We start from the raw sequence: 20,673 nt of genomic DNA, 5'->3' as shown, positions 1-20,673 counted from the left end.
TAGCTGCAGCCCAAGAGTTTGGAGATACCTGGTATCTTAGTCAAGTAAATGACAGAATGACAGCCGAAGAAAGGGACAAATTCCCTACCAGTCAGCAAGCCATCCCCAGTATGGATCCCCACTGGGACCTCGACTCAGATCATGGGGACTGGAGTCATAAACATCTGTTGACCTGTGTTCTAGAAGGACTAAGGAGAGTTAAGAAAAAGCCCATTAATTATTCAATGATGTCTAGCATAACTCAGGGAAAGGAAGAAAATCCTTCTGCCTTCCTCGAGCAGCTACAAGAGGCCTTAAGAAAATACTCTACCCTGTCACCCGACTCCCTAGAGGATCAATTGATCCTAAAAGATAAGTTTATTACCCAATCAGCCGCAGATATCAGGAGAAAGCTCCAAAAGCCAGCCCTGGGCCCTGAACCCTGAACAAAATCTGGAGGCATTATTAAACCTGGCAACCTCAGTGTTCCATAATAGGGACCAAGAAGAATAGGCCCAAAAGGAAAAGCGATATCAGAGAAAGGCCGCAGCCTTAGTCATGGCCCCCAGACAGACAAACCTTGGTGGTTCAGAGAGGACAGAAAATGGAACAGGCCAACCACCCAGTACGGCTTGTTATCAGTGTGGTTTACAACGACACTTTAAAAAAGACTGTCCAATGAGAAGCCGCCCCCTCATCCATGTCCACTATGCCGAGACAATCACTGGAAGGCACACTGCCCCAGAGTGCAATGGTTCTCTGGGCCAGAAGCCCCCAACCAGATGATCCAACAACAGAACTGACGGTGCCCGGGGCAAGCGCCATCTCTTGTCATCATCCTCACTGAGCCCCATGTACATTTAACCATTGAGGGCCAGGAAACTGACTTCCTCCTGGACACTGGCGCAGCCTTCTCAGCGTTAATCTCCTGTCCTGGACGACTATCCTCAAGGTCTGTTACCATCAGAAGAATCCTGAGACAGCCTGTAACCAGGTATTTCTCCCACCTCCTCATTTGTAATTGGGAGACTTTGCTCTTTTCACATGCGTTTCTTGTTATGCCTGAAAGTCCCACACCCTTATTAGGGAGGGATATATTAGCCAAAGCTGGAGCTATTATCTACACGAATATGGGGAACAAGTTACCTATTTGTTATCCCTACTTGAGGAGGGAATCAACCCTGAAGTCTGGGCATTGGAAGGACAATCTGGAAGGGCAAAAAATGCCCACTCAGTACAAATCAGGCTAAAAGATCCCACCACTTTTCCTTATCAAAGGCAATATCCCTTAAGGCCTGAAGCTCAAAGTATTACAGGATATTGTTAAACATTTAAAAGCTCAAGGCTTAGTAACAAAATGCAGCAGTCCCTGCAACACCCCAGTTCTAGGGGTACAAAAACCCAATGGTCAGTGGAGACTAGTGCAAGATCTTAGACTCATCAATGAGGCAGTAATTCCTCTATATCCAGTTGTACCCAACCCCTATACCCTGCTCTATCAAATACCAGAGGAAGCAGAATGGTTGACTGTTCTGGACCTCAAGGACGCTGCCTTCTGTATTCCCCTGCACTCTGACTCATAGTTTCTCTTTGACTTTGAGGATCCCACAGACCACACGTCCCAACTTACGTGGACGGTCTTGCCCCAGGGGTTTAGGGATAGCCCTCACCTGTTTGGTCAGGAACTGGCCCAAGATCTAGGCCACTTCTCAAGTCAACGCACTCTGGTCCTTCAGCATGTGGATGATTTACTTTGGGCTGCCAGTTCGGAAGCCTCATGTCAGTGGGCTACTCTAGATCTCCTGAACTTTCTAGCTGATCAAGGGTACAAGGCATCTAGGTTGAAGGCCCAGCTTTGCCTATAGCAGGTCAAATATCTAGGCCTAATCTTAGCCAGAGGGACCAGGGCCCTCTGCAAGGAATGAATACGGCCTATACTGGTTTATCCCCACACTAAGACATTAAAACAGTTGCAGGGGTTCCTTGGAATCACCGGCTTTTGCCAACTATGGATCGCCAGATACAGCAAGATAGCCAGGCCCCTCTATACTCTAATCAAGGAGACCCAGAGGGCAAATACTCATCTAGTAGAATGGGAACCAGGGGCAGAAACAGCCTTCAAAACCTTAAAGCAGGCCCTAGTACAAGCTCCAGATTTAAGCCTTCCCACAGGACAAAACTTCTCTTTATACGTCACAGAGAGAGCAGGAATAACTCTTGGAGTCCTTACTCAGACTCGTGGGACAACCCCACAACCAGTGGCATACCTAAATAAGGAAATTGCTGTAGTAGCAAAAGGCTGGCCTCACTGTTTAAGGGTAGTTGCGGCGGTGGCTGTCTTAGCGTCAGAGGCTATCAAAATAATACAAGGATCTCACTGTCTGGACTACTCATGATGTAAATGGCATACTAGGTGCCAAAGGAAGTTTATGGCTATCAGACAGCCACCTACTCAGATACCAGGCAGTACTCCTTGAGGGACCGGTGCTTCAAATATGTACATGTGTGGCCCTCAACCCTGCCACTTTTCTCCCAGAGGATGGGGAACCAATCGAGCATGACTGCCAACAAATTATAGTCCAGACTTATGCCACCCGAGATGATCTCTTAGAAGTCCCCTTAACTAATCCTGACCTTAACCTATATACCGATGGAAGTTCGTTTGTGGAGAATGGGATACGAAGGGCAGGTTATGCCACAGTTAATGATGTACCCATACTTGAAAGTAAGCCTCTTCCCCCAGGAACCAGCACCCAGTTAGCAGAACTAGTGGCACTTAACCGAGCCTTAGAACTGGGAAAGGGAAAAAGAATAAATGTGTATACAGACAGCAAGTACGCTTATCTAATCCTACATGCCCATGCTGCAATATAGAAAGAAAGGGAGTTCCTAACCTCTGAGGGAACCCCCATTAAATACCACCAGGAAATTATGGAGTCATTACACGCAGTGCAAAAACCCAAGGAGGTGACAGTCTTACACTGCCAAAGCCATCAGAAAGGTGAAGGAGAAAAGGCAGAAGGAAACCATAGGGCAGATGCTGAGGCCAAAATTGCTGCCAGGATGAACCTCCCATTAGAAATACCTACGGAAGGACCCTTGGTATGGAACAACCCCCTCCAAGAGATTAAGCCCCAGTATTCCCCAACTGAAACAGAATGGGGACTTTCACGGGGGCATGGTTTTCTCCCCTCGGGGTGGTTAACGACAGAAGGAGGAAAGGTACTTACACCCAAAGCCATCCAGTGGAAAATACTTAAAACCCTCCAACAAACTTTCCATATGGGTATTGAAAACACTCATCAAATGGCCAAATCCCTATTTACAGGGCCCAATCTCCTCCGAACCATCTGACAGGTAGTCAAAGTCTGTGAGGTGTGCCAAAGGAATAATCCCTTGGTCCATCGTAAGCCCCCTCTAGGGGAACAAAGAATAGGTCACTAGCCCAGAGAGGACTGGCAGTTAGACTTCACCCGTATGCCTAAGTCAATACTTGTTGGTGTGTGTTGATACTTCTACAAATTGGATAAAGGCTTTCCCCTGCAAGACAGAGAAGGCTCAGGAAATCATTAAAGTCCTAATTCATGAAATAATTCCTAGATTTGGGCTTCTCCAAAGCTTACAGAGCAACAATGGTCCAGCTTTTAAAGCCGTGGTAACTCAGGGAATTTCCAGGGCGCTAGGGATACAATATCACCTTCACTGCGCCTGGAGGCCATGATCCTCAGGGAAGGTCGAGAAGGCAAATGAAACACTCAAGAGGCACTAAAGGAAACTAACACAAGAAACTCATCTCCCATGGCCCACTCTTTTGCGCATGGCCTTGTTGAGAATCCGAAATTCTCCTCACAAAACGGGGCTCAGTCCATATGAAACGCTGTATGGACGACGTTTTCTCACAAATGACCTCCTACTTGATCAGGAAACGGCCAACTTCGTCAAAGATACAACTTCTTTGGCAAAATATCAACAAAACCTTAAAATCCTACCTGAAGGATGTCACAGAGAAAAGGGAACAGAGTTGTTTCAACCAAGAGATCTAGTGTTGGTCAAATCTCTCCCCTCTACCTCCCCATCCATGGGCTCTTTGTGGGAAGGACCACACTTGGTAATCCTCTCTACCCCCATTGCAGTTAAGGTGGCAGGAGTGGAATCTTGGATTCACCACACCCAAGTTAAATTCTGGACACCCACTGAGAAACCTGCAGGACCATCAGCTCAGGAGTCCCAGGATCAGCCAGACCAGGCTTGATACACCTGCGAACCTTTGGAGGACTTGCATCTCCTTTTTTGGAAAGAAATATCCCAGACTAAAAAGGCTCCTACCACTGATCCTGAAGAAAAACCCCTTCCTCCTTAAAAAAGATAAGTGAAAACCTACATAATCTTTAACACCTCTCCTTACCCCTTTAATGGAATCCTTTTACTATTTCATCATATGATTAAGCAGCATACTATCCATACTCTTTGTGATAGGGCTATATGCTATAGCTCCTGCTAGGACGAAAATCCTAATCTTATCAACCTTCTATCTTCCTTCCTTCTGACAGCAATTTACTCCTACCTTTAACTCAGCCTGGATAAAATGATCTCATCTTCCAGAGCACTCTCTTTACCTTCCTATTTACTCTTTGCCTATCTATCCCTCCTGCTTCCTTGGATACCATCACCCCTCCCCTTCCACTAGCTCCTAAATACCTCTACAAGACTCTCAACCCACTCTCTGTTAAACAAGTCCAATCCTTCCCTCGCAAATGACTGTTGGTTTTGTATCTCTCTATCAACCTCTGCTTACGTAGCCACTCCCATTCCTGCAAAAAACTGGGTCTCTACCAACTTAACCTACCACCCTCGTTATGAAGGAAAAGACCCTTTCCAACTTCTAAATATGCAATCATTAGCCAACTTCCCCATCTCTGACAGGACCAAGAATACCCTAACAGGACGTGCAATCAACTTTTACATTCTTACATTTCCAACCTCATCTATTACACAAGCAATGAAAAGCCCATACACGGCCCTGTTACTATGAATACGATCTTAACTTTCCAGGTCCCTTTATGCATCCAATGCAACCTGTTATCAGGCCTACCACCCCATCAGTGTAATTACACCCTACAACTTCAAGCCCCAACTGATCATAGTAACTTCCGAGTCACCCAAACAGCTCCATTCGGATGGCTTGTCCACTTCTCAGGGTGCCCCCAAATCATCACCTCCTCGCTAAACAGTCCAGGTTTTGTAATGGCAAACATACTCCCTGCATGACCATTCACCCCTGGACCCCCCGCAGCAGCGCCCCCACCACTAGTGAATGCCTTCTCATCCTCTTTCAATCACTCTCTCGAACGGTTCCTAGTAGATACAAAACAGTTTTTTCTCCAATGGGAAAATAGAACACAGGGAGCCACTCAGTTTGCTCCCAACACCCCTTTTCCAGCCACTCACCGGAGCTACCTTGGCAAGTACTCTAGGAGTATGGGAAAATGAAAACAACAAACTCACACACCTTTTTAACATACACAACCAGTTCTGTCTACCCAGCCAAGATGTATTCTTCTTATGTGGAACGTCGACCTATATCTGCCTCCCCACCAACTGGACAGGCACCTGCACCTTAGTCTTTCTAAGTCCCAACACTAACATTGCCCCAGGAAATCAGACCTTATCAGTACCCCTCAAAGCTCAAGTCTGTCAGCGCAGAGCCATACAACTAATACCCCTACTTATAGGGTTAGGAACGGCTATTGCTATAGGAACCGGAATAGCCAGTTTATCTACTTCATTATCCTACTACCACACACTCTCAAAGGATTTCTCAGTTTGCAAAAAACAACAAAATCTATCCTTCCTCTACAATCCCAAATAGACTCTTTGGCAGCAGTGACTCTCCAAAACCGCCGAGGCCTAGACCTCCTCACTGCTGAGAAAGGAGGACTCTGCACCTTCTTAGGGGAAGAGTGTTGTTTTTACACTTACCAGTCAGGGATAGTACGAGATGCTGCCTGGCATCTACGGGAAAAGGCTTCTGAAATCAGACAATGCCTTTCAAACTCTTGTATGAACCTCTGGAGCTGGGCAACATGTCTTCTCCCCTTTCTAGGTCCCGTGGCAGCCATCTTGCTACTACTCACCTTCGGGCCCTGTATTTTTAACCTCCTCAAATTTGTTTCCTCTAGAATCAAGGCTATCAAGCTACAGATGGTCTTACAAATGGAACCCCAAATGAGCTCAACTAACAACTTCTACCAAGGGCCCCTGGACAAACCCACTGGCCCCTTCACTAGCCTAAATAGTTCTCCTCTGGAGGACACTACAACTGTGGGGCCCCTTCTTCACCCCTATCCAGCAGGAAGTAGCTAGAGCGGTCACTGCTCAATTCCCAACAGCAGCTGGAGTCTCCTGTTTAGAGGGCGGATTGAGAGGTGAAGCCAGCTGGGATTCTGGGTCAGGTGGGGGACTTGGAGAACTTTTCTGCCTAGCTAAAGGATTGTAAACACACCAATAAGCACTCTGTGTCCAGCTAAAGGTTTGTGAATACACCAATCAGCACTCTGTAAAAACGCACCAATCAGTGCTCTGTGTCTGGCTAAAGGTTTGTAAACGCACCAATCAGCACTCTGTAAAAATGCACCAATCGGCACTCTGTAAAATGGACCAATCAGCAGGATGTGGCCGAGGCCAAATAAGGGAATAAAAACTGGCCACCCGAGCCAGCAGCGGCAACCCGCTTGGGTCCCCTTCCACGCTGTGGAAGCTTTGTTCTTTTGCTCTTCACAATAAATCTTGCTGCTGCTCATTCTTTGGGTCCTCACTACCTTTATGAGCTGTAACACTCACCACGAGGGTCTGCAGCTTCATTCCTAAAGCCAGCAAGACCACGAACCTACTCTGAGGAAGAATCAACTCCGGATGTGCCACCTCTAAGAGCTGTTAACACTCACTGCGAAGGTCTGTGGCTTCACTCCTGAAGTCAGCAAGACCACAAACCCACCGGAAAGAAGAAACTCTGACACATCTGAACATCTGAAGGAACAAACTCCGGACACACCATCTTTAAGAACTGTAACACTCACCGCGAGGGTCTGCGGCTTCATTCTTGAAGTCAGCGAGACCAAGAACCCACCAGAAGGAACCAATTCCGGACAAAATATGACAGAAGAGGCAGACACCAGCTCCAAGCAGAAAGAAAACACCCTGGTTCTAAGCAGAAGCCTTGGGAGCCTTCAGATGTTCCAGCCAACCTCCTATCCTTTTTCCTTAAATGAGAATGGCAAGGCTCAAAATGGAGCTGTTCTATCAGCCTGGATGCTGAAGAAAGACACTTGGAGCAGAGCAACACCTTATCTGCAGCTAACACATAACTGATATAATAAACCTTTGGGGCTGTAAAGCACTGAGATGTAGGAACTGTTTATTAACATGCCATCATCTAGCAGGAGGTGGTAACATGTCCATATTCCATATTTTCCCCAATAGAACTTACTCCTGAAGGAGAGGAAATGCATCCTGCAAAAACAAAAACAAAACTCATTAAGTGAAGCAGTTAGGTCACTGAGGTAACTTTTACCCTTTTAACACAACATGATAAAAGTAAGTAGCTCTTAGCTGGCTAAGACACAGAGAATTCTCCATTATTCAAAATAAGGAAGACTTATCAACACAGTACTTATTCCATGGCAAACAAGGTTTTCCCTTTCTTCTCAAATTCTAAAAGCAGTAATCACATAACTGCTAAAGGCTGCTGTTTTACAGAAATCTCCAAGAAAAAAAGACACAAATGCAAGTCGGCCCTGACGGAGCACATATTTTCGCAGAAGCCTCTCGGCTGCTGATCCTCTCGGCTGATCCAGCACCATGCAGGAGGAAGGCAGGCAGGGAAAGGATGGATGGCAGCGGACTCTGACAGACATGCACTTGGCTCCACCCTTCACCTCCGCGCACAGATGCTGCTCATCCATTTCTACAGGCAACTCACTCTAAAACTCAGTGGCCCAAACAACAAGCATCTGTTATCTCAGTTTCTGCGTGTCAGCGTTCAGGGCAGCTTAGCTGGGTGAATGTGGCTCTGGGTCTCAGGGGAGGTCGTTGAGATGTCAGCTGGAGCTGCGGGATTCTGGCAGCCTAAGGCCTTGCCGGGACTGAGGAGGTGCTACCAAGACAGCTCCACAGCATGGCTGTGAGCAGGAGGCCTCAGTTCCTCAGTCCTCAGAGAACGGACAACGGACTCCACAGAGCGAGTGATCCCAGGGCACACACAGGAAGGAAAGCAGGGCCTGCAGCTTCAGGAATCCTATGAGCTAGCCTCAGCAGTCAGGCAGGCTGTGCTCTGTTCGTAAGAAATGAGTCATCAGCCCCACCTGTACTCAAGGAAAAGCCAACAAGGCTCCACCTACAGAAGGGAGGAGCATCCAAAAACCGGAAGACATTGCTTGAAAATCACCAGCAGATCCACCCACTCTCAAGGTGCTAGGTTTTTCTCTACCAGCTGAGTGACCACACCTTCACACTGGATGTCAGATGTCACAGCCACTCTGCAGAGCGGACACAACTTGAAGAAACAGGTCACAGAAGGACACTCCAATGTTTGGGATTCAAAAGGCTCCCCTACTGATACCCCGATATTAGTGACTTTGCCTCACCCCACTTCCAAATTCATAGGAAGTGTAGAAATTCAGGAATATCTTCCACAGAATAAAAACGGCAAACTACATCACAAAATAGACCGTGTGACATGTCTAATATATAACACAATGTACATTATGAAAATACTTCATATAATAAAGATCCTGTGTCAGAACTTTTCCACTACAAGCAAGTAAACCCAACTCAAATGGGCTTAAACAAAAAAAGGAAATTATTGGCTCACACAACAAGTCAAGAATGGCAAGAGCCACAAGCTCAGAACCAGAAGGCCTTCTCCGCTGTCTTTCCTACCCTCCTGAGTGTGTGCCGCAGTTTCAGGAATGGTCTCCCTCATCAGGCAACAGGACCACTGGCAGCCCCAGGCCCATACCACCAGGTCAACACCTCAGATCCATCTCGCTGGACCCAGAGCCCACCACGTGAACCAATTTCACAGCCAGTGAGGCAGAACAAAGAGAGCTGTCCAAGGAACCAGCAATAACGGACACAGCATTCTGGCAAACCCACACATAAACATGTATTAATAATTTAGAGCACAGAAATTCAGACAGTCCCCCAGAGCTAAGGGACATCACTGTAGCACTAGAGCCACACAAATGCAAACAAAGGGGATCCCAGGCAAAAGGACACACTGACCAGCTCTATTCCAGCCCAACTGCTTTCACACCACCCTCCCAATACCCTCACCAACAAGCACAGCAACCTTAATCAACCCCATCAGTACTGACACGAGAGCAAAAGAATGCCTCCTGCCTCCATGGTAGCGCTGGCTGATGCACCTCTACGTAGACCCCAAAAAGACCAGACCGGGGAATGGGGAAAGAAGTAGTCGTCTTTTTGTTTCTCCTCACTTTCCACCATCTCAATACTGACGGAGAGGCCTCTGCAATGTGGGACTGAGCGCACACTTTCTGGGCTCACTGAAGCTTTAGTGGTCTGCGTTGCCACCAGTCAGCTCGCCTCCTCCAGGGACTTGAGGAGGAAGTTATTCTTGACACAAGAAATTGTTATTTTTGGCACAGCTCTGGAGTGTGGTTTGCAAAGTTTAAAAATATAATTTTGTTCCATCACTGTCAAATGGAACTTGTGATTTCAGAACAAGAGTAAAAAATGAATCTTAAATAAGTGGTGCTATTTAAGTTTAATGCAAATGGTCCATATTGTTGGGGACATGTGAAAAACAGAAATCCAGCAGTACGTTTTCGCTTCCTGGCTTCTGTAGATTTTGTACTTAATCCCACCTACTCCTACACCCCAGGGATAAAATTAAAGTCTGATGACGGATGCTATCAATTACGGCACTTTCACCCAACATGCACCCAAATGATCTATTTCACTTTAAAATGAGAATCAAATCTTATTCAATTTTGTGGATTCCACTGTATCAACACCCAAACACTAGGACAGAGAACACATCTTCAAAAAAGAAGTAACCAAGTATTTTAGGTAGTTTCCAGGAAGGGGTGGGAGGAGCAGAGCAGGGAGGCAGGAGCACAGCAATGGGAAGGCAGGCAGGGCTCATCCCAACAAGATGCTCTCTGCCTTCCGCAGACCAGGAGCAACCTCCACACGAGGCAGGGAAGCGCACCCCACCAGGCAGGGGAAAGGAAGGACACCTCCCTGCTTAGGACCACAGCGTGCTGTGCTGGCCCGCACACAGCCCGTATCTCAGTGTAGACTGCATGCCAGTTTATCTTACAGACAGAAAACACACACACACACGAGCTCCCAAAAGACAGTGTGACAAAGCTTACAAAGGCAGAACCAAGATCGGAGCCCACCAGCCTGGCTTTGCCCACACCACCACACTGCCAGCCAGGAAAGGACACCAGGGACAGTCGTGTCCCACAGCGGTCATGCAGGCAGATCAGGCAGCACCCAGGGGAGGAGGGGTGGCCTCAGACACAACTCACCAAGCACACACACACAGCAGCCCATACAGCCTACACAGGTCCCCAGACTTCTGTCTTCGACTGCTAGGGAGCACATGCCTGCAAAGAACAGCCTGGCTGTCGCCAGAAAGTGAGCACATACCACAAAGATGGATCTGGGCAGATGCAAGACACTAGCTTGGGCTAACAGTAAGTGAAGCAGTAACATTTACAGCTGTAAAGGCAATGCGCCCATTCCATTAACTTCAAAACTCAAGCAGTTACAAGACTCCAGTTTTGAGAAGTTTCTCAAGATGGCCGACTGCAAACACCTATCTAATTCCCATCCCTCCCAAGGTGCCACCGAAATGACAGAAAGAAAAAGCTTCAAAAAATTAACAGAGAAAGAACCCACTATACTGCTAAAAAGGAAGGGAAAGGCTATGAGCAGTCTGAGCAGGGTTTGAGGAGATTCCTGGGGACAGGACGCAGATGGACTCTGAATGACCTAACAGTTCAGGGCAGCACTTGCAAGGGAGGCCCAGGAGCACCAAAGACGGTTTTCTAACACAGGAGGGGACACATGACGCACCTCAGGGACTTCAGCACAACAGCCCCTTCTTCCTGATGGGAAGCCCAACACCCAGACCCCTCTCTAATTAAAAAGAAGCTGCTGCCTGCACTGGATTCTAACCGGAGTTTAACTGACCCTGTCTAAAGAGAAGCCTGCGGCCTGCACTGGATTCTAACCGGAACCTGATGCACCACTAGGCCCACACAACAATCTCTGAGAAAAAAAAAAAAAGGCAATTCTACCCAGAAGCGAAATCCCCTGGGAGCTCCACCACCAGCCTGGACTACCCCTATGTGAAGTGTGACACAGGAAACAGGTGCAGAGAAAGTGTCTCCCTCAGCTCTGCTCGTGGAGCTGCTTCTAGAGCCTTCCATCCGGTTCTCCCCACCTGCTCCCAGACACACAACCCACACACTGAGGCCCACAGGGCCGTTAACCCACACACAGGACTGCACAGTCCCCTCCGCTCTGATGCCAGTCAACTGGGCTTTTATTCACAAACAGGAAGAACCCATCAAGGCCACACCTGATAGGAAATAACAGCACAGACTAACCTATGACTCCCAAAAAGATGGAGAAGATGCATCTCCCCCTCCCTCCAGCTGAATGCAGCTAAAAGCCCTGGATGCTGCCTATAAAACAAACGTCAGCCTCAGAATGTGAGAGAGGAGGCAGACCGGCTAAGGGTTTCAGGGCCGGGAACCATGCCAGCGGGTTCTCTGGGTTTTCTTTTTGCCTCAAATGCTCCAAACTGAGTGCTAAACAAGCCAGCAAACCCAGAAACACCAACATGTACAGAAGAAAAGCCTCAAGAAAAATCTATCCTCTCTAGACAAAGGACCAGGACAGGGCAGCCTAGTAGGTCAAAAAACTTCAACAATAACCATCTGTATTAGTCCATTCTCACGCTGCTATGAAGAAATACCCAAGGCTGGGTAATTTATAAAGAAAAGAGGTTTAACTGGCTCACAGTTACACATAGCTGGGAGGCCTCAGGGAACTTACAATCACGGCGAAAGGCACCTCTTCACAGGACAGCAAGAGAGAGAATGAGCGCCGGGAAAAGCCCCTTATAAAACCATCAGATCTCATGAGAACTAATTCACGATCATGAAAACGGCACTGGGGAAACCGGTGCGTGATTCAATTATCTCCACCTGGTCCCGCCCTTGACAGGTGGGGATTATTATAATTCAAGGTGAGATTTGGGTGAGGACAGAGTCACACCATAACACCATCCTACCCCAACCACACAGAGAGGGTTAAAAAATGCAGTCCCACCCCTACCCGGCCATAAGCAAGTGACCCCCCTCAACTCTTCCCCACAAGGCCTGGTGGAGACTTACAGAGCTCCTCATCTTTTACACAGGGAGAAGTCTAAGATGACTAGTCAAGAAATACTAGAATTACAGTTAAAAGGTAACTACTAAAAAATTGAAAATCGTAGAACCGGTACAATTAGCAAAAACTGGGATTTAGAGGGGCTGTGGGGAAGGTGAGAGACAGAGCAAGTATATTAAATTCCCTCCCTCATAAAGAGGCCATAACGGGAAAGAGAAGAAATGGATTGGAAGAGGGTTTATAGGTAAAAATCCCCAGGACTTTATAATAATTGATAAAATGACAATGTACATGTAGTTTATGCACTACTTGATGCTATGCAAATGTAACTTTCAGCAGACAACATGAAAAGTTCAAAGGAGGTTTGAGTGATTAGAAAAGAAGCCATAGATGATGCTGGAGATGAGACCTGAGGGTAGACCCCATCAAAAAACATCCAGAGAATCAAAACATCTGCCAGACAACTTCTGAGAGAAATAGAAAAAAATAAGCTTATAACCACATTTTTACTGAGAACGTTTTTGTTTAAAAAAAAAAAAAAAAGGTGCCAATACTCCCATCTAAATGCTATAGAATGCTACATCTCCGTCTGCCTTCTCCACTTAATTTCTAACTCCCAGTACATGTCCACTGCATATGTATTTCAAAATAAGTGCCATTTAACAAAACTTGCTAGCAAGAGTACAATGACACAGCGTGCGTGCAATGTGACTGCTAGTAATCTGCCTTCCTCTAACTCTTGACTATTTACACCTTGGTTTTACCTTGTAGGGCCCTCCAGATGCTCAACTTACGATGGGGTACATCCTGTTAAACCCACTGTAAACTGAAAAATATCGTGAAGTTGAAAATACATACATTTGATACACCTAACCTACACAACATCACAGCTCAGCCTAGCTACCTTAAGTGTGCTCAGAACACACATATTAGCTTACAGTTGGGCAAAATCATCTCACACAGAGCATATTTTATAACACAGCGTTGAATAGCTCATGTGACGTACTGAATACTGAAAAACTGGCTGTATGGGTACTCGAAGCACTGTTTCTACTGAATGTGCATTGCTTTTGCACCATGGCAAAGTCAAAAAAATCATGTTAAGTTGAACCACTGGAGATCATGAACCATATCTGTATGAGCCCACAGATGCTAGGCCCAATTTCTCTGAACCCTAAAACTGCTTTCTAAACATCTAGTCCAAGTCTCCCGATGGCGGGGGCAGAGCTGAGAGCGGCCACACTGAGATGCAAGGTGGGAGCAGTCTCCAAGTTTATCGGAGCCCAGCCAACTATGTCAAAGCTGAAGTTCCTGGTATTCGTCAGACCCCAGGCCACGTTTCCCCCACCCCTGGGCATGACACCTTTGTTAAGAGGCCCAGCCATGCCCATAGCCAAGCAACAGAGATGCACAAGGTGTGGGAAGACCTTCTCATCCTCTCCAGCTCCTCAGATTTAAAGGCGGATGGACTCACACTGGAGAAAAACCTTTTGTATGTAACACATGCGGACAAGCTTTTACCACCAAAGGCAGCTTGAAGGTCCACTGTATGACACATGGGGCAATAATAACTCAGCACCCCGTGGAAGGAAGCTGGCCAGAGAACACGGGGGCTCCATTAGGTACAGACGAAGAGAGTCTCAGAAATGCTTCCCAAGGAAGTCCTGAACCCTCCGGCGAACAGGGACCTGTCGTATGGAGGCGGCACACCAGCATGCTCGACACCATGAAAATCAACGAGACTGCTGCGATCCAGAACGGCGGTGTTCTCACCCTCCTGGTCTCCAATTCTTGTGAATTAAGGCCACTCTTGTGAATAAAACCCTCCCAGATTCCTCTGAACAAACATCAGGTTCAAGTTATTCCATCCCCTAGCAGTCAAGTCGCACAATGCTGCAGGCTCTTCAGATTTCCCTTGACCCCACATTTAGGACAGCTCACCAAATCCACAGCACTTTGTTGGTTCAGTTCAACACATCAACCTGAAAAGCTCACAGGCCAACCAAGCAGCAGCATTACCTGCATGATGTCTGGCCCCTCTGCCCTTTCAAAGGTTGCTTCCTACCTGAAGCTCTTTCCTGTTTCCACCTGGAAGGTTTCTTCGTCTCTCTGAGTCCCAGCCCCATGACAGCTGTGCCTCTCTTGAAGCACTTACAGCTGCTGCCCCCTATTCAGGTTACATGGGTTCCTTCCAATTCAATGCACTGCTCCATGATGCCTCAGGGCACAGATATCTTGTTCACCTCTACACTCCCTCAGGGCAAGGCACCCAGCTCAAGACACTTCCTCAGAACCGAGTGCAAACTGATGAACAGCACCTGGAGAAATACTCCAAGTTCTCCACCACAATGAAATCCAGACTATGCTCCCCAGTTGTTGTTGTTGTTGTTGTTGTTTTAAAAAAACATGATCTATCCAAGAAACGCCCCAGTCAAAGGATCTCATGACTTTCTCCCATCTCTTTCTGGGCATGCTCCAAGTCCTACAAAATGACCTCCACCTCTTCCAGGGGCCAGTTCTAAACTAAGATTCCAACAAACTGCCATAAACAAGATAAAAGTAGGTTTCCAGGTCTTCTCTCAGCAAAGGGATGTAAAATTTGAAGTTGGGACAACTTGAAACCCTTAATACACAAATTTACCAATTCCAAAGTTGCCTTGTCCTGATCCTTCTAAGACCCCCATGTGATCAATGTTCAAACTCTTGACCATGATCCACACTAAAAAATGCATTTCACATTATAACCAATACACACAGAATTCACAAAGTTGTTGAAGTTTGGATTTTGAATAAATTCACCGCTAAGAGATAAACAACCAGCAAATACAACAGGGACAGGAGCTACTCAAATTTTAAAGTTGCCATTCACCTGCTCCAATTTATTTTCGAAGTAGTAAGTCTTTCACTACACTCAACGACCCTCACTGAGTTACACATCATGCCCAGAATGATGGGGGGCATTTTGAACACTAACATTTTTGCAATCAGACATCTTAAATCTTAAATGTCCTTCCAGTTGCATGATGCAGATTATGTATATTATCTATATAAACACACGTATTAAAAATTCAAAATGCAGAACATTATGGACACTACAGTATGTAGTTCCCCATAAAGATTAAATTGCCAGGTGTCTATAATCTTCCACCAACTGTATGCTCTCATTCTCTTGCTGGAGCTGATCTTTAATTCTCAATTTGGAAGTTCTGAAATCACCATAAACCTGGATTCAAATACCAACTCCACCAACTAGTAAATGTTAGACCCTGGGCATCTTCCTTAACCTCTCTACATCTCAGTTTCTCCTTCTTGTAACATGATCACCATCTCTGCCTTACAACACAGCCTTGTGGGGCTTCTGGTACTGAGAAGCTCCTCTGGAAGCAGCAACTGTTACTACTAAGCTGCTGTTATGCATTTTTTAAAGAATCTTACATTTCTACCTCTTCTATATTTCCACCATTACTTCTCATAAAATGGAAAACATCCTATCTTTATGTGTTCCTCCCTTGTCAATCAACTTCTTTCTATTCACTCCTGAAGTTCACATGGATAAAATTCAGTTCATAGCTTCAGTCTGAGTCAAAGACTGATTTTTTGCTTGGTAATGAAAAGCTCATAAGGGAAGTAAAACAGACCTCAGAAGTAAATGACTAAGTTCACAAATGTTATAGAATCTTTGGATTCTTGAAAGCAAAGTAACATTTCCTCCTCTCCCACATCCCACAACTTGCTGGCTTAGATGCCCAACACCACCCTCCAGTGCCCTGCCAACAGGAAGGAGCCTGAGGCCCTAAAGAAAGCCTCAAATCAAAGGGCCTGAGAACCACGTGAACCACCACAACAGGAAGTAATTCAGGCACGGATCGGCAGTGGATGCTGGAAGCATCAGTGAAAGGTTTGGGGGTAAAGTGTCATCCATGGATTAAGCACAAAGGAAAAGGCACCCTTATAACAGAGATCTGGTGGACATCACTTTAACCTAGTGACCAACTGTGGCACCAGCAGTGACGGAGCCCACTAACAGTAAGTGCCTTCTGCTGGGACCCAATGGGAAGTACAGAGTATTACCTATGCAGAATTCATGCCAGAAATGTCTAACTTGAACCAAATCATGTCCAGACTGTAGGGCATGCTACACACTAACAAGCCTGGATTCTTCAAAAGCGTCAAACCCTAACGTTAAAGTGATAAAGGCAGAAAAACGATCCTACAGGAAAAGAAACTAGAGACAAAGCAGATGTAATGCATGACCCTTGTTCAGATCCTACATTTAACAGAGAGAAAAGCCATAAACGTCACTTTGAGACCACCGCAGATATCCGAATACGGGCTGCATAAGCGATAACGTTATAGGATGTAGCATATGGCAATACAACGTTAAATTTCTGGGTGTGATGATGACACCGTGGTTATGTAGGAGAATGTTCTTATTTTTAAGATATACATGCTGAAGTATTCAGAGGTAAGGATCATGGGATCTACAACATGACTTAAATAGTTGGCAAAATAAAATAGAAACAGGCGTTTGAGGCCGGGTGCAGTGGCTCATTCCTGTAATCCCAGCACTTCGGGTGGCCAAGGCGGGAGGATCACCTGAGGTCAGGAGTTCAAGACCAGCCTGGTCAACATAGCGAAACCCTGTCTCTACTAAAAACACAAAAAAAAAACCAGCTGGGAGTGATGGCGCGTGCCTGTAATCCCAACTACTAGGCTAGCTGAGGCACGAGAATCGCTTGAACCCAGGAGGCGGAGGCTGCAGTGAGCTGAGACTGCACTACTGCACTCCAACCTAGGTGACAAAGCAAGACTGTCTCAAAAAAAAAGGAAGAAGAAACAGGCATTTGAACTCAGAATGCTGGTGACCTGTGAAAAGGGCACACGGATGTTCACCACACTCTTGTCTCCCAACCTTTCTGTCAAACTTTTCAAAACTAAAAAAAAAAGGGGGACAGCACATTAAGTGGCTCTCTCTAGCATCCGCTCACCATCCGTAGCCTAGGAGGAAAATAAAGCATTTCACTCATCATCTGTGGGCCTTTTGTGCAAATAAACACCCACATGAACAATCCTTCTGACCGGCCTGACATTTCTTAAAGATCTCAGTCGCTGCCACACTAATCTTCCCCTCAAACTCTCAGCTTAGCTGGGCTGGCCCATTCTACAACGAGACGGTTAGAGAAAAGTGTGGCTTCCTCCCTGCCTTTTCCAAGCTGGGTGGGTACCGGCAGTTGCCTCCCTGACAGATGGCTGGCACTCCTCACCATGCCCAGCTGGACAGCGCTAAGTACCAAGCTAACTCAGTCAGAAACTCTCCAGAGAGACACTGGGGTCAGCATTTTTTTAAAAACACTCCCATACTCAGAATCCCAAGTGGATACCACCCAATCTAACCTTGAAAACCTTCCCTAAAGGGCAAGAGTGAACATTCCATCTGAATACTGTATCACTTCTGAACTGAAGACCACTCCCTTTCTCTAAACTATCAGAGAAAATACACAAGGTAAACTGATAAAAATCTGGCCAAAAATACATATTTTGGATAAGAAAGTTATTTTTAAAAACACATTAAATGTAGACTGCACATCTAAATACGGTCTGAAAAGAACTCAGGGTTTTGTGTTTTTGTAATTACTCACTGGGAACCTGTTCTCTCGCTGGTTCCCAGGACATAAGGGAACTCCTCAGGAACTCCGAGTGCTTCAGGGCAAGCGCCTGTCAAGAAAAAGACAGAGGAGGACTTCCCATCCCTACAAGATCAGCTGGCATTTTCTTGCTTTATTTTTAAATGAAAATAGAAAAGCGATGACTAAAAGATGATCAAAGAACCCTGCTTTACTAGCCTCAGTCAAGCTGAGAAACAGGAAGTTTAGGAGAGAGGAAGGAGGTCAAAGGACAGGCACTGAGTGAACACAGAGTTCCCTGTGCGTGGAGAAGAGGCGGTGAGCTATTCCAGGGTTCTCAGGACCACACTGCATGCGAGTTTAAGCTTCACACTGTTCCCACTCACTGGTCATGACTGTCTGCTCCATTTTTCACAAGGACTTTTAGAAAATAACAACATATACCCTTCTTAACACTTGTTTCCCTACCATCTGGCCAACATCAAACATCCTTGTTCAATAGCATGTTGAAAAATGCACGTAACCTAATATATTCAAGATAGCGCGTATTTCATACCCAGAAAGACATGCCTTTTACCCACTCTGGGCCACTCTGTCTGAGGCTAGTGAGAGGCCTTCCCAGTGACAGTCCCAAGGACAAACGTCAACTGAGCTAGTCCAGACAAGCGGCACCGGGGCAGCAGTGCCTAATGGGACCGCCAGCAGTACCGTGTGAGAACCTGCAAACTCACCAACACGGCTCAGGGATACTGAGAACACATTCTCAGGGGGTGTGACCGTCCCCTTCTCAGTGAGCACAGACCTGCTCCTTAGATTCCAGCAGCATGCAGAACACACTGACTCCACTGATAGCACGTCTCATACCCCGCCTGAGCTCAGCTCCCAGAAAGACCAACGGGCCTTGACCAGTTTGCAACAGGAAGAATGCGGACTCCTTTGACGGTAGAGGGACAAAAGGACAATAATACAACATCATGTGTGTTTCTTCAATATGCACACAGGCACAGAAACAGGAAGTGCATCACAACAGGCCCAGCCTCAGCCCCGGCCACAATGCACCAGCTGTGTGGCCCTGGCCCAGTTCCCAGGCCTCTCAATGCCTCCATTTCTCCCCCAAAGCGATGCCTGCTTCCTCAGCACTGGCACAGGTTGAAATGAGTTAATTCGGTGAAGTCACTGGAACCACGCCTAGCACAGAATACACACCGCTTATTTATAAAATAAGTCAACTGGCCGGGCGCGGTGGCTCACGCCTGTAATCCCAGCACTTTGGGAGGCCAAGGCGGGTGGATCACCTGAGGTCAGGAGTTCAACAACAGCCTGGCCAACATGGTGAAGCCCTGTCTCTATTAAAAATACAAAAATTAGCGGGGCGTGGTGGCACACGCCTGTAGTCCCAGCTACTGGGGAGGCTGAGGCAGAAGAATCGCTTGAACCCGGGAGGCGGAGGTTGCAGTGAGCCAAAATCGCACCACTGCACTCCAGCCTGGGTGACAAGAGTGAACTCCATCTAAAAATAAATAAATAAATAAGCCAATCAGCAAATACTACCTAGGGACATCACAGATCATGTGACACGCCTGAAATGGAAAGCTCAAGAGCAGATGGGGGACAAGAGGAGGACAAAGGTCCACACGTGGGGGTCCCACTCATCGTGGTTAGGCTCCTGGACGTGACCCTACCTGATGGGAAACTTCCCAGGGGGGGTGTTTAGGCAGTGACAGATGGCAGGCAGGGGCTGCATGGGTCACCCCACAGGGCACAGCACACAGTGAAGAGAAAGGAGAGAGTGGGACCTAGGAAGAAACTGGGGAGGAAGCAAAACACAAGTTCCAGGGGCCGGCCATCTAACCAGATCCATCACACGAATGGCAGCCAGATGCCAGAGGGGGAGGGGGCACATCACGCACAATTCTCAGGAAATACAAACTGCCTTACACACCTCAAACACTGCATTTGACAGCAAAAAGTATCTTGCTCACCTACAGTCATTCTCCACATAGCAGCAATGGTCGTATTTTCTATGGGTAAAAGACCAGGCTTAAAATCCTCCAGCAGCTTCTGGCCATCATTAGACTAAAATCCACACTTCTATCAACCTACAGAAGGGGGCTCAGAGTCCTAGGCAGAGCATGGTGCTGGTGACAGACTACCTGTGTGGCTAACAGAGTTTGGCTGTGTCCCCAACCAACTCTTTATCTTGACTTCTACTTCCAGAAACCCTGCGTGTCATGGGAGGGCCCAGTGGGAGGTAATTGAATCATGGGGGCAGTTACCTCCATGCTCTTCTCTTGACAGTGAGTTCTCACAAGATCTGATGGTTTAATAAGGAGCTTTCCCCTGCCCTTTGCTCTGCATTTCTCCTTCCTGCCGCCATGTAAAGAAGGACGTGTTTGCTTCCCCTTTTGCCACAACTGTTAAGTTTCCTGGGACCTCCACAGCCCTGCGCAACTGTGAGTAAATTAAACCTTTTTCCTTTATAAATTACCCAGTCTCAGCCAGTTCTCTATAGCAGTGTGAGAACAGACTAACACATTCACAAAGACTCAACCCCTGTGCCTCAGTTTCCTTATCCACAAAGAGAAGTGGGCAGTCCCACCTCCCAGGGCTGCTATGAGGATGTCCAAGGCAATACCTT

The 20,673-nt window shown here is 46.8% G+C and overlaps 1 protein-coding gene across 28 annotated transcripts in view; it reads right to left on the bottom strand.

Annotated features, from left to right (window-relative positions):
* Positions 1-20,673, bottom strand: part of ARHGEF7 (Rho guanine nucleotide exchange factor 7) — a 191,828-nt gene that overhangs the window by 107,953 nt on the left and 63,202 nt on the right. The window contains exon 1 of one of the 28 annotated variants that reach the window (XM_054447157.2): positions 9,354-9,372. The exons of 26 other annotated variants lie outside the window; for them this stretch is intronic. The gene's annotated coding sequence lies outside the window, so the exon portion shown is untranslated. Of the gene's footprint in view, positions 1-7,957; positions 8,333-9,353; positions 9,373-20,673 lie in introns of those variants that run through there. One more of the 28 variants, XM_063651163.1, reaches the window with a different exon arrangement.

This window comes from Pongo pygmaeus, chromosome 14 (genome assembly GCF_028885625.2).
Source record: "Pongo pygmaeus isolate AG05252 chromosome 14, NHGRI_mPonPyg2-v2.0_pri, whole genome shotgun sequence".
NCBI lineage: Eukaryota > Metazoa > Chordata > Mammalia > Primates > Hominidae > Pongo > Pongo pygmaeus.
This window is presented reverse-complemented; position numbering and strand designations above follow the sequence as displayed.